Below are 12,921 nucleotides of genomic sequence, written 5' to 3'. Positions count from 1 at the left end.
ACTAAGAATCTCTTAAAGAGGCAAAATAAAGTGGGGGAATTATAACAAAGGCAATTAAGCTAGAGTAATTAAGACAGGGTGGTATTGCTGCAGAGATAAATAAACTGATCAAGAGAAAAGAATACAAAAGCAAGAAATAGCGCCATCTTTCATTCTCTAAATTGGCAAAATGCATAGTGTGACAATATAAACAGATAATGAGAATGTGGAGTGGAGGGGAACTCTCCTCACTGCTGGGGGTGGGTGTAACTCAGATAACATGGGTAAAACTGAAGATGCCAATGTCTTCTTAGTCAGCAATTCTACCTCTAGGTAAATGCCCTAGAGCATTGTCTTCAACCACGGCTGCAATTAACTGAAAACATCTGGGGCATGGAGGGGGGTAATTTTTCTTTTTTAATATTTATTTATTTGGCTGTACCAGGTCTTAGTTGCGTGGCACGTGGGATCTAGTTCCCTGACCAGGGATCGAACCCAGGCCCCCTGCATTGGGAGTGCTGAGTCTTAACCACTAGGGCACCAGGGAAGTTCTAGGGGTAATTTTTTTAACTCCTTACATGATGCTAATGTGCAGTCAGGTTTGGGAACAGCGTCCTAGGAAAGTGATGCAACCATGACCACTAAACAGGTACAGGAAAGTTTATAGAAACATGAATATCAGCAAAAGCCAGAATTCCAAATGTCCACTAGAGAAGCATGGATAATCAAAATCTATATAGTATACTCACACAGCAGTAAAATATATGACATTCCACAGGCTCTTTAGGTGAATCTTAAAAGCAATGCTGAGCTTAAAAAGCAAATTTCAGAAGAGTAGGTACCTTATAAAGCTCAGAAACAGGCAAAATTAAACTGCTTAGGCTTCATATATGGTTGAAAAAAATGCCAGGGAAAATAACCCACCATTCAGAGCAGTGGCGGGGGGTGTGGGGATAGGATGGAGGAACCACACGCAAGTGGTATTAATAATTTTCTAGTTAAGTTGGGTTGTGGTTTTACAGATGTTTATGATCTTGCTCCATAACTTACACATACTTCTGTGTATACTGAATACTACACAGTATAAGTATACTTACAGACCTTTTAAATAATACTAGCTTCTCAGCATAGAACCTATTCTTCTCGCCAGGTAATTAGAGTTCCACACTCATTCGGAGCATTATACCCTTGCATTTTTGGCAGTTCCCTTTGCCTAGAAAGCACAAATTGTCACTGACACTTGCATTCCCTGATGTCACTATTTAACTTTGCTTAGTTAACACTGGCAATTACATTTTCTACCATCTATTCTCTTCCAGGGGAAAAGGGTTTAAAATTTGTTTACATTCTAGGTGCCAGATATTACCTGACATTTCCATTTAGGTCATTTAATCATTAAAGCTAATCTTATGAAAATGTTTTGAATGTAATATTAATAACCTCTGGGAATAGGGATTAAGTGTTGGTTCTGAAACCAGACTTCTTGGGTTCAAATCTCGTCTTCATCGTCAACTAGTGTTATGACTTTGGGCAAGTTAGCCTCCTTATACTTCCATTTTCTCATCTATAAAGTGGAGGTAATAAAAAAAACTATTCACAGAGATATCCTATAGTTAAAGGAGTTTATAAATTCAAACCACTTAAAAAAGTGGCTGGCACCTAGTAAACTTTCAATTCATGTTAGTTATTATTTTGTGCATTTTTCTAAAATAAAGTTTTAAAGAGGATGCCCCCCCCACTTGACATTGGATCCTTTAAAAAATATTTGAAGAGAAGAGAATAGTTAAAAAATTGTTACAAAAATGGATGAACCTCAAAATCATTAAGCTAAGTGAAAGAAGCCAGTCACAACAGACTACATGTTACGACTCCACTTACATGGAATGTAGACAAATTTATAGACGGAAAGCAGAACAGTGGTTCCCTAAGGTTATGGGTAAGTGCAAGAAATGACAAAATGGGGATGATGGAAATGTTCTAAAATTAGATTATGGTGATGGTTGCACAACTGCATAAATTTACTAAAATCATGGAATTGTACACTTACAAATTTTTTTTAAGTAACAGTTCCAGAATTTTTACTTTAACAGCACTTTTATCAGGATGGGTAAAATCTGATTAAACTCTCATGTTTGAATGTAGTCAAAATCCAGCAATACACTGTTATGTGTGGAAGGCAGAAGCTATGTCATATGTTACTTGGGGAGAAGCTGATTTTATTAAGCCTTGCTGTTCAAGAATACAGTATAGTTTTCTAATTTTTCTGTTCTTTTTTATGTCTCCATTTTTTTTCCCAAAAATTCTCTTCATAAGTTCCCTAAGTATTTAATTGGGGAATGACAATCCCATTAGGCTACCTTAGTAGCTTTCCATGTGTCGGCTTCTTTACATATATTAATTTAATTCTGAGCACAATTGTATCAGAAAGGCATTCTCTTTCCCACTTTACCGATGAGGAGATTGAAGCTAGGGAGGTTGACTTGTTTTACATCAAACATCTGGTTTCAGAGAAAAAATAACACACAGATTTTTCTGATTACAGACTTTAATTACTGTATCACATGGCTGATGGGTGTTTTCAGAAGATAATGTAGGCAAGAGTGTGGAGTTTGGACTGGGGAGATAAGACTGGGAGCATGGAGAGATTGGAATTGGGCTGGCTTCATTCACACACTTGAATATGAGAAGGAAAATAAAATGGAGAGGGGTAAAAAGAAGACTTACATGTAATAAGGGACGTTTAGTTTTCAGAGAGCTTAAAAATAGTATAAATTTCCTTGAATACACTGGGAATTACTTGCCAGCTGCTGGTTAAAAAGACTTTACTACAGTGGTTTGAAGGAATTAGGATTTTTATTCTCTTACCTAAATGAAGTCAGGCAGCTGATAGGCAGCTCTACAAAGTTAGAGGGCCTGCAGCTTTTCCTGTCTTCCTACTCCACCATCCTCAGTGTATCGATTCAATCCTCAAGTCATAAAATTGCTGCAGGGCTCAGGTCATCGCAGTCACATTCCAAGATGGGAAATGAGGGAGGGCAAGGAGAAAAGGGGATAAATGCCTTTCAAAAAAGCCTTACTCAGTGACTTTTACTTACATATCTACCTGCCAAGCCTGGGAATATAGTTCTTCACTTGGGTTTACTGTCCAGGATTCTGGTTCTAAAGAAGGAGAGAGGAGTATTTACATGACAACCAGAAGTCTCTCCCACATATCTAATTATAATACTTTGCATTAATTTTACTTTTATCACCTTCTCTAGGAATAAATGCAAAAGAAACAGTGTCAATTAAAACGTGATACTGTGATTGTATAAAGCAAAAATTATAATTCTTTATTTCACTGCTATCCTTTTCCCATTTCCTCTAGTTATCATCTTTAATAGTCCAGGACATCTCATAACAATAATAGGAGTTTCAGAAGGAGGAAATAGAGAAAATGGAGGTGAGAAATTAATCAAGGAAACAAATCAAGAAAACTTCCTAGAACTTAAGGGTATGTGTTATCAGGTGGAAAGAATGCACTGGATGCCCAGCACAAGAGTGAAGATGGACCCAGATCACAGATGTCACTGTGAAGCTTAAAGGCACTGGGGACAAGAAAATTATATAAGATTCCAGAGAAAAACCGGTCTCATACAGTGGGTCAAGAATCTGAGTGGCTTTAGACTTCTCATCAGGAATATTGAAATGCACAAAGATGCTTTGCTATGTGGACCTCTTCACTGGGCTTCTTGAGTGGGCTGACGACAGAACAGCTGCATCTCCCCAAAGGATGATCCAAGAGAGAGCAAGGGGGAGCTGCAGTGTCCTTTATGGCCTTTGCTAGCACCCTTTAAACTTTATAATTATTGTTTTTTTAATTCATCCTTGACAAATCATATAGTTTAACTGAATCAAGCATATTTGCTTGGTGTATAGACCAAAAAAAAAATTAAAGTACTAATTTCCCAGCCTCATTTTTTCCATTTTTTGCCTCCAAATGAAAGACTCTAATGGGTTCCTGTGTGTTCCTTCCGCGTGGACTTGGCTTAGGATAGACATGACGTTAATGGCTTCTTCTACCTCAGACTCAGCAATCCCTATCTCTATTATGATGGGAGTGCCAAAGGGCACTCAATGTGCTATAGAGCATCACCCTTATAGATGGATGTGATACCAAAGCAGCAGCCTCAATCTGTGTCAAGGACTCAGATCTTTAATGAGGTTCCCCCAACCTAACTACCCTCCATTAGAGGAAAAATCAACTTCTGACCAAGTTTACTCATGAAAAGGTGGAGGGCAGAGGAGAAGAGGCCTGGCTGGCTTCTTTCCTTCTAAGACCCAGAAAGGGAGGAGGAGGACCTCACTATTGTTGGTTCAACTATCCTTTACTTAGAAAAACAAGTTTAATACATAAGAGTATTTGTCAGGTTAGGTCCTGTTGAACAGTAAGATATACAAATGTATTCATAATTTTTAGTCAAAGCATCTGAACTCTGACCATATATTATTTACATATTTAGCTGCTTCTATATTTTTTACATGATAGGAAAATCAACTTATGGACATATCTCATATATGGGATGGAAATTATTTGACCTTTTTAGCTCAACATCAATGGTATATAATCATATCAGAAAATGGAAAAATGTCTTCTGCTGTGCTCAGTTGAAAGTTGATTTTCTTTCTGTCATATCATCCTGGGTTTTTTTCCTTTCTAATTATGATAGTTGGTCACATACATAAAAATCACACAGTCTGGTGTACAGCATGAAACTGGAAATTGTCTTAATGAAGGAAATTGATTGGTCATTGGGATTGGTAGCTAGTGACTGAATCTGAGGTTAGTGGTGCCATTGACTTTTGTAGATACAGTGCAGAAGAAATAGATTTGGGGTAAATTATAAAATCCACTTGGGATATATTGAATTTGAGGTGTTTCTGGGGCATTCATAGCAAAAAGTATTAACTTATCTTAATTTTGTTGCTTACTTGCTAAAACTTTTATGCAAACTGCAGAGAACTAAAAAAAGAAAAAAAAAAACCAGTATGAAAACACCTTTTGATCATTTGCACAAAATACAGGTTGTTTAGCACCAGTTGTTAATTCCCAATCTAACATCTATCTCCCAGTTCTCTTCTGTGGGCAGTGTTACCAAACCAGGTTCGTTTTACCTAGCGCACAGCAAGTCCAAATGCTGAGATGCTGAGGTTTGCAGCAAAGGCAGGGTTTTTCCACACGGCAGCCAAGTGAGGGGGCTGGAGGGCAAATCTCAAACTTGCCTCCCTGAAGGCAAGGGTCTCTGGGTATTTATGGAATAAAGAAGCAGGGCGGTCTCAGTGGGGGAGCATGGAGAAGGGTGATGGGAAAAAGGTGAGGTAATGATCATTCTGTGCAGGCCTATGGGCTACTGCACCTTCAAAAGGTCACCAAGTGGACACTCCACATGCCCCGTTGTAGGGTTGGTGGTCCCATCCAGCCTTGACCAGCTCAGCCTGAGCTAGACACTGATGACCCCAAGTTCCTTGAAAATAACTCGGGCAAACATCTTATTGTTTAGGCTATGTGCTGCTTGGAGGCCAAGCAAGTCTTAAAATGACCTTGATTAGTGAAGGCAGGTGAAACGGATTTGACTAATCATTACCCACAGTTTCAGTAATACATAATACAATGGACACTTTTTTTCCCTTGGAAGCAAATTGTTTTCCAGATATAACTCCACCAATAACATAGGATTAAGTACTCGCCCCTCTTTCTAGTTAAGCAAGGTTTCAATCTTCAGGAGGAAATTTAGTCTTCACTTAGTATTTTAGAAGATGGTGAGCTGTTTTTTAAATAAGCAGGATCAAATTAGTCAGTTTTGTTTCATTGGGACATCCAACTCTTATGGGATAGTTGTTACCCTGAAAGTAGACTACTCTAGAGACCAGGCATCCAGTGTAACTAAGTGAACAACAGCCAGCTTCCAGCCACACAAGACCTCAAACAATCAGACCTACAAAGGAAGGGCTGATGGGGCATTTGTGGCTAAGATAAAGAAGCACTTTAGATATGTATTAACTCATATAGTCCTTATAACAATCTTTGAGACATTATAGTACAATTTTATAGATGAAGAAAAGAGGACAAAAAAATGAAATAATGTGCCCAAGGTCACATGCTAGTAAGTTATTGAACTGGAATTTTAACCCAGGAAATCCTAGCTACAGTGTCTATGATCTTAGACATCACATTATGCTTCTTCTTAAATATGTGAAGGAGGCAGAAACTTTATATCAGTTTAGAGCTGGTTTAAAGTTTTTGGACTAATCCTGAAATGAAAGTCTGGAAATGAAACTGCATCAGTGGAAACTCTTTATCTGCCCTTATTTTCTAGGACAGTTCAAATTTAGTAAAATTTCATATTTCGATAAATGTTAATTCAATAAACAAAATGATGATTGCTCCTTCGAAAGGCAGTTTAGTCTTGTGGTCAAGATTTCTCTGCCTCTCCCAGCTATCTGACGTTGGGTAAATCACTTAACTGCCACTTGACTCAATTTCCTTATCTATTAAATGGGTAAATAATGTTATCGCACACAGTTGTAAAAGATTAAACGAGATGAGGAAAGTAAAGCATATAAATATTGCTTACTGGGGGGAAAAAAGCAGTGATTACCCTTTAAGAATTAGTTATGATTACGCTTTTGTTAGAATTTTTGGTCAATAAATCATGAAATTAAAAATCTCAATGTTTGGAAAATCTGGTAACACATGGGCTTGCTCTTGAGCCCTTGTTTCCCAAAGTCCCCTCTGTTACCTCTTATAATATGAAGTGTTAGGGAAAAAAGGTGAATGAGGTATTAATTTTCTTTCTCAAAAAATATTCGAGTGCATAGAAAAGTATTGGTGATATAAGAATGAGGAAGACAGATGTGATTTCTTACCGAGCTTACCATCTAGAAGACAAGAAAAACATTTAATAAATAATTAAAAGCGTTACCTGTGCCTGGCAAGTTTAAACGTTCTTGACAGAAGAAAATAAAGGGGTACAAAACGTGGTGCAGTTTGTAAGAGTAATACGGGGGCTTCCCTGGTGGTGCAGTGGTTGAGAGTCCGCCTGCCGATTCAGGGGACGCGGGTTCGTGCCCCGGTCCGGGAGGATTCCACATGCCGCGGAGCGGCTGGGCCCGTGAGCCATGGCCACTGAGCCTGCGCTACGCAACGGGAGAGGCCACAACAGTGAGAGGCCCGCGTACCGCAAAAAAAAAAAAAAAAAAAAAAAAAAAGAGTAATACGGATAGGGCTGCAAATGTTAATTCCTGTGCCCAGGTATCTCATTCCTAACGAAGTACTATTAGAGGAGTTGAGATTCTTTCTGTGGTCTCTAAGTATCCGTTGGTAGGTAACAAATCTCTCCTTGGAAAAGTTAATTTCTTGCTAGCCACGTGGTCACAAGTGAAATAAGTTTAAACCTCGATTCTGCTTAGCCAAGCCCCTTTAACTTGGCTCACACCTCTTGATTCACACAGCACTTCGCCAGCGAAAGGAATATCGCGAGAACTCTACACCGTTTCCCCGCCTCCCCGCTGACGTTTTCCACGGTGGTAGTCGCTTTTTTTCTCGCGATATTTCCGGTAAACGGGAGCCCGGGCGACCGGGCTTCTGTGAAACATGGCGGTCGGCTGGGACCGTAGCACAAGGTAAAATACTGAAACCTCGCCGGGTGTTTTCTCGTTTGTTCCAGGGCTGTTCAGGGCATGAATGTGGTTAAAGGGGTGAGAGCCCGTCATAGCGTTGGCTCCCTGTCTTAATTCCTCTCTTCCGGAGAGCGGGCCGGACCGGGGAGCCGGTCTACCTACCTTCCCCGGGGTCGTTACTGGCAGGACCCTGGGCAGCGCTGCGCCTGGAAGCTCCCCTTTTCCTGGTCCAATGTCTCTCCGCTCTCTTCCAACTTTAAGGAGTTTAGCTGCGTCCCCATAGCTGCTGACCCTGGCCCATTGCTTCTCACAGTGTCCCGTGCCCCGGTGGCTCCTCCCGTCCGCAGGGGCGGAGGGTCCCGCGTTGTGAAGACCAGCCTGATCGTGTCCCGATCCTCCCGGGTGTCTGGCTCTCATCCCCATTCAGATACCCAATTCTTCGCAGCAAGTTGTGCTCTCTAAGAAAGACCGAGATCTTGGCCTCGCCTCGGGAGGTTCGCACGGCGCTTAGGAAATTGAGAAAGGGGCAGGGCAGGGTGAGATGCTGTAGGAGAGACAGGTCCGAGTGTCACTACTTTTCTGAAACCCTCGAAGAGTTAAGAAGCCCTTGTTAGATAACATGTCAGCTCGTGGTAGAGAATAGCCTTGGGTATTGGTAGTATATAGAATTAAATAGGTCATTGTTTGAGAGTTACGTTCCAGTAGCTTTTATATTTAGGATTTAGTGCCCTCGAGACAACGCAGAGTTACAAAATATCGGTTAAAATGATGCAAGACTGGCTTTCAGAATCTGTTAAAGATGAAGATACAGAAACAGATAAAGATACAGTTAAAAACGGGATTTATTTATTTGTTTGCAGTTGTGCTTAGGTATTTCATTGAACTCTAGTATACAGCCATTATAAAGAAATGAATTAGGCTTGTTCACTGAAGAATTCAGGACTTATGTTTGTTTACTTAATTTGTTTATTGGTATTTCCAAATTGATGCAATTATTCCAGTTCTCTTAGAGGAAAAACATGAAAAAAAGAAATTTCATGGTTTTCTTCGGGGGGAGAACGTGGGGCGGAATTTCTTTCTTTTTGATGATGAACTTCAGTCACAACTGACTGTTGTAATTGTTTGAGGGTACAAATCATAAAAATATATCAAGCTTGAAAGTCTCAGAGGAAATCAGTACTAGTTTGGAACAACAGCAACAAAAAAGAATTAGAAAAAAAGATAAATTTCTTTGAGGATTAGTCATTTAATTGGAAGAAATAGTGAAACATTTTTAATAGAAGTTACTCTTTAGGCAGTCTGTGCGTGCTCCAAATCCTATTCAACAGTTTTTCTATATTTATTCTGATTCCGCCTCTTAATGTCATGATGGGTAAATTAACCTCTTTCTGTCTTAGTTTCCTTATCTGCAAAATGGGAATAATAATAATACCTAACTCAGAAAGTGAGTGGTGATGATCAAGTGAGCTAAAGCATACAAAGCACCTAGAACAATGCCTGACATACAGTTAACTTTCATTAAATGTTAGCTCTTGTTATTTTTATTTATTTATTTTTTTTGCGGTACGCGGGCCTCTCACTGTTGTGGCCTCTCCCGTTGCGGAGCACAGGCTCCGGACGCGCAGGCTCAGCGGCCATGGCTCACCAGCCCAGCTGCTCCACGGCATGTGGGATCTTCCCGGACCGGGGCACGAACCCGTGTCCCCTGCATCGGCAGGCGGACTCTCAACCACTGCGCCACCAGGGAAGCCCTCCAAGTGTTTTTGATCATAAAAAACTCACATTTATACCATCTTACTTGGCTTCCAAGTAAACCGTTGTTTTTTTAATCACTGGGAAGTTTATTAAGATTTGTTTGAATTATGTTAGTGTAAATAATTTTAAAAACAAAATTTAGCTCTTGTAAAATGCTTTAAGGTAAAAAGAATGAGTACTTTTTTGATATCTAGTGTTTGTAAAGTGAAACTAAGTTATCTTTCATAAAATTTATTGTATTCTAATGCAATATTGTCAAGTAGTTTAAAATTACATATAAGTCGTAGTTTTGCTTTTCGTTTCTGAAGTTCAGTGATAGCCTGGATAATATGTTCCATCTCCTTTCTCATTGTTATTAATGGATTGTGTTAGTTTCATAGGACTGCCATAACAAATTACCAACTGGATGGCTTTAAAAAATAGAAATTTCTTCTCTTACAGTTCGGGAGGCTACCGGACTGAAATCAAGGTGTCAGCAGGGCCATACTCCCTCTGACAGCTCTGGGAAAGAAACCTTCCTTGTCTCTTCTAGCATCTGGGCAATCCGTGGCTCCTTGGCTGTAGATACATCACTCTAATCTCTGCCTGTCTTCACATGGCATTCTCCCCTGTGTGTCTGTGTATCCTCACATGGCCTTGTTATAAGGGCACCAGTCATTGGATTTGGGGCCACCTTAATGCAGTATGGTCTCTTAACATCTTTAAAAACCCAAATATTTCCAAATAAGACCCATTCACAGATACCAGGGGTTAGGACTTAAAAGTATCCTTTTGGGAGATATAGTTCAACTCACAACAATGGCCATGTGTATTGACCAATTAAATATTTCTCATATTGTTAAATCTACATTAAAAGTAGAAGTTAGGGCTTCCCTGGTGGCGCAGTGGTTGAGAGTCCGCCTGCCGATGCAGGGGACACGGGTTCGTGCCCCGGTCCGGGAGGATCCCACATGCTGCGGAGCGGCTGGGACTGTGAGCCGTGGCCGCTGGGCCTGCGTATCCGGAGCCTGTGCTCCGCAACGGGAGAGGCCACAACAGTAAGAGGCCCGCATACCGCAAAAAAAAAAAAAAAAAAAAAAAAGAAGAAGAAGTTAGCTCATAAAGTGTGGGTAGCAGAAGATAAATTGTGTCTCCATTTTTGTTTGAAGAAGTAATTAAACTTAATTGAGCAGACCATAAAAGTGTCCTGAATTCTATATTTTAATTTTGGCAAAGCATCTGATAGTTTCATTATATTCACCTGGACACAGATGATGAAATACTAGCTGTATGACATTTCTTAGATTGAGTGTTGATAACGTGTCTCTGTGTTCAGCATGAAAGGTGGTTTCTTATTTCTTACGCAGTTTTTCAAAGCATTGTCTTAGTCTCAGTTGTTATCAGTGACTTCCTGGAATTTGCTTGTTTTATTTTTTAGTATATACAACAATTCAGGAGAGAAATTGAAGATACGATACTGGACTGGAGATTGTCAAAGTATGAAGAGCAACACCAACCAATGGGCAAAGGAATCTTAGCATAATGGCTCCTAAATTTTGTTAACCAGTACAAAAAAATGTACAGAAAAAATCAGGGAAAGGGGCTGGACTTAAGGACTGATATAGAAATGCAGTTTTTTTTTGTTTTTTGGTTTTTTTTTTTTGCGGTACGCGGGCCTCTCACTGTTGTGGCCTCTCCTGTTGCGGAGCACGGGCTCTGGACGCGCAGGCTCAGCGGCCATGGCTCACGGGCCCAGCCACTCTGCGGCATGTGGGATATTCCCGGACCGGGGCACGAACCTGTGTCCCCTGCATTGGCAGGCGGACTCTCATCCACTGCGCCACCAGGGAAGCCCCTCAAAGACAGATTTTTAAACTGAATAAATTTAACTTAAAAAAAGAATCCTATATTGTCCTTGTTTTTTTCATTTAGGTACAGACTAGAAACTTTTGTAACAGAATGGCAGTTCTGTGGTTCTGGAAACCACTGATCTAGGGTCTTTCTAAATGCATTTATGAAAATGTCTGACTGAGCTGGATGGAGAGGCAAATAGAGTGGGAATGGGAGCAGTGGAACTGAATGACTGGGAGGAATCCAAGGGATTGAGAACACAGGGAAAATGAAGAGTAGATTCTTCCCTAGTGAGGAAATTAAAGAGCTGGAAGGATAATTGTTTCTGCTCAGAGAGGAAAATTGGTGATTTGGATATTAGAGGTGGAACAGTTTTAAAAGTCAAGAGGAGCCAAAGCATGGCCTTGTTCATGTGTGGCTTTGTATAGAATTAAGATGGAAGTCACTGGAGAATATCTGTTAGGCTTACATGGTAAAAGGATTATCATTTTGAATGAGTGCCCAAGAATGAGTGTCATAGGATGGTGATGGAATGGGGAAGAAGAGAAGTACAGTGAATGATCCAGGTGCTGAAGTCATTAAGGAAATTCTAAATATATCCAGGTGTTAATGGAAGATGAATCAAGTGCTGACGTGAGTCAGTGTACGCTGTGGGTTGGAGCATGGACTCTGGAGCCAAGCTGCTTAGCAGTGAATCCAGTTTCTACCGCCTGCTGTGTGGGCCTTGAAAATACTTGACTGGGGACTTCCCTGGTGGCACAGTGGATAAGACTCCGCATTCCCAATGCAGGGGGCCCGGGTTCAATCTCTGGTCAGGGAACTAGATCCCACATGCATGCAGCAACTAAGAGTTTGCATGCCAAGGAGCCCGTGAGCTGCAACTAAGGAGTACAGGAGCCACAACTAAGACCCGGTGCAACCAAATAAATAAATATTTTTTTAAAAAAGAAAATACTTCACTGTTCTGTGCCTCAGTTTCCTTATCTATAAGTGAGAATAAAAATAGTATTTACTTTGTAGAGTCCTTTAGATGATTAAATGAATTTAATATATAAAGTGCTTCAAATAATACCTAGCACATAGTATGAAAGTTAGCTATAATTCTATGTAGTATGTGTGTTTATTATTATTATTAGAAGATAGACTTGAAAAGGGAAGAGATGGTTGAGATATGTTAAAACATGCTACTTCTTTACCTGTGAGTCTCAGAAATGAAGTATGATTCAAAGATAATTACCACCAGGAGAATGTCATGGTTCATAACGAGCAGGTAGAAGGATTGCTTTTAGAAAAACTGGAAGTTATTGGATGACTTGTTCATAGCAGAACAGTGGCTCTGTAGAGTAGATTGGCAAGTATTCGAGGTGGAACGAATTTCCTGGATGTAGGTTAATGCTGAGCTAACAGGACTGGGACCGGAGTAGCAGCAGAGTGGCAAGGTGCTCCATTGTAGAATAGAGCTGTCTTAGCAGAAGGTGAGACACAGCCTGCTGTTGTCCACCTTTCTATCCCGGGATGGGGGAGAGGCAGTGAGAGTGCCCTATGCATGCCCTTGGGGTCAGGCCCTGGAATCATGAAAACTAGGAATGGAAGAAGCCAGAGGCTGAGAGATAGCTAAGTGAGTACAAGCCAAGTGAGTACACAAGGTAGATTAAGGGAGAAGTGCCGGATAGGTTATATGAAGTGTTAGAGGGTTGG

The 12,921-nt window shown here is 40.4% G+C and overlaps 1 protein-coding gene across 1 annotated transcript in view; it reads left to right on the top strand.

Moving 5' to 3' along the window:
• The first annotated feature begins 7,544 nt into the window (after positions 1–7,544).
• Positions 7,545–12,921, top strand: part of ERGIC2 (ERGIC and golgi 2) — a 38,527-nt gene continuing 33,150 nt past the window's right edge. Inside the window, exon 1 of the mRNA XM_081248543.1 lies at positions 7,545–7,641. The gene's annotated coding sequence lies outside the window, so the exon portion shown is untranslated. The remainder of the gene's footprint in view (positions 7,642–12,921) is intronic.

This window comes from Mesoplodon bidens (genome assembly GCF_964165515.1).
Source record: "Mesoplodon bidens genome assembly, chromosome: 11".
Lineage (NCBI taxonomy): Eukaryota > Metazoa > Chordata > Mammalia > Artiodactyla > Ziphiidae > Mesoplodon > Mesoplodon bidens.
The sequence above is the reverse complement of the archived record's forward strand: the minus strand, read 5'-3'. Positions and strand labels throughout refer to the sequence as shown.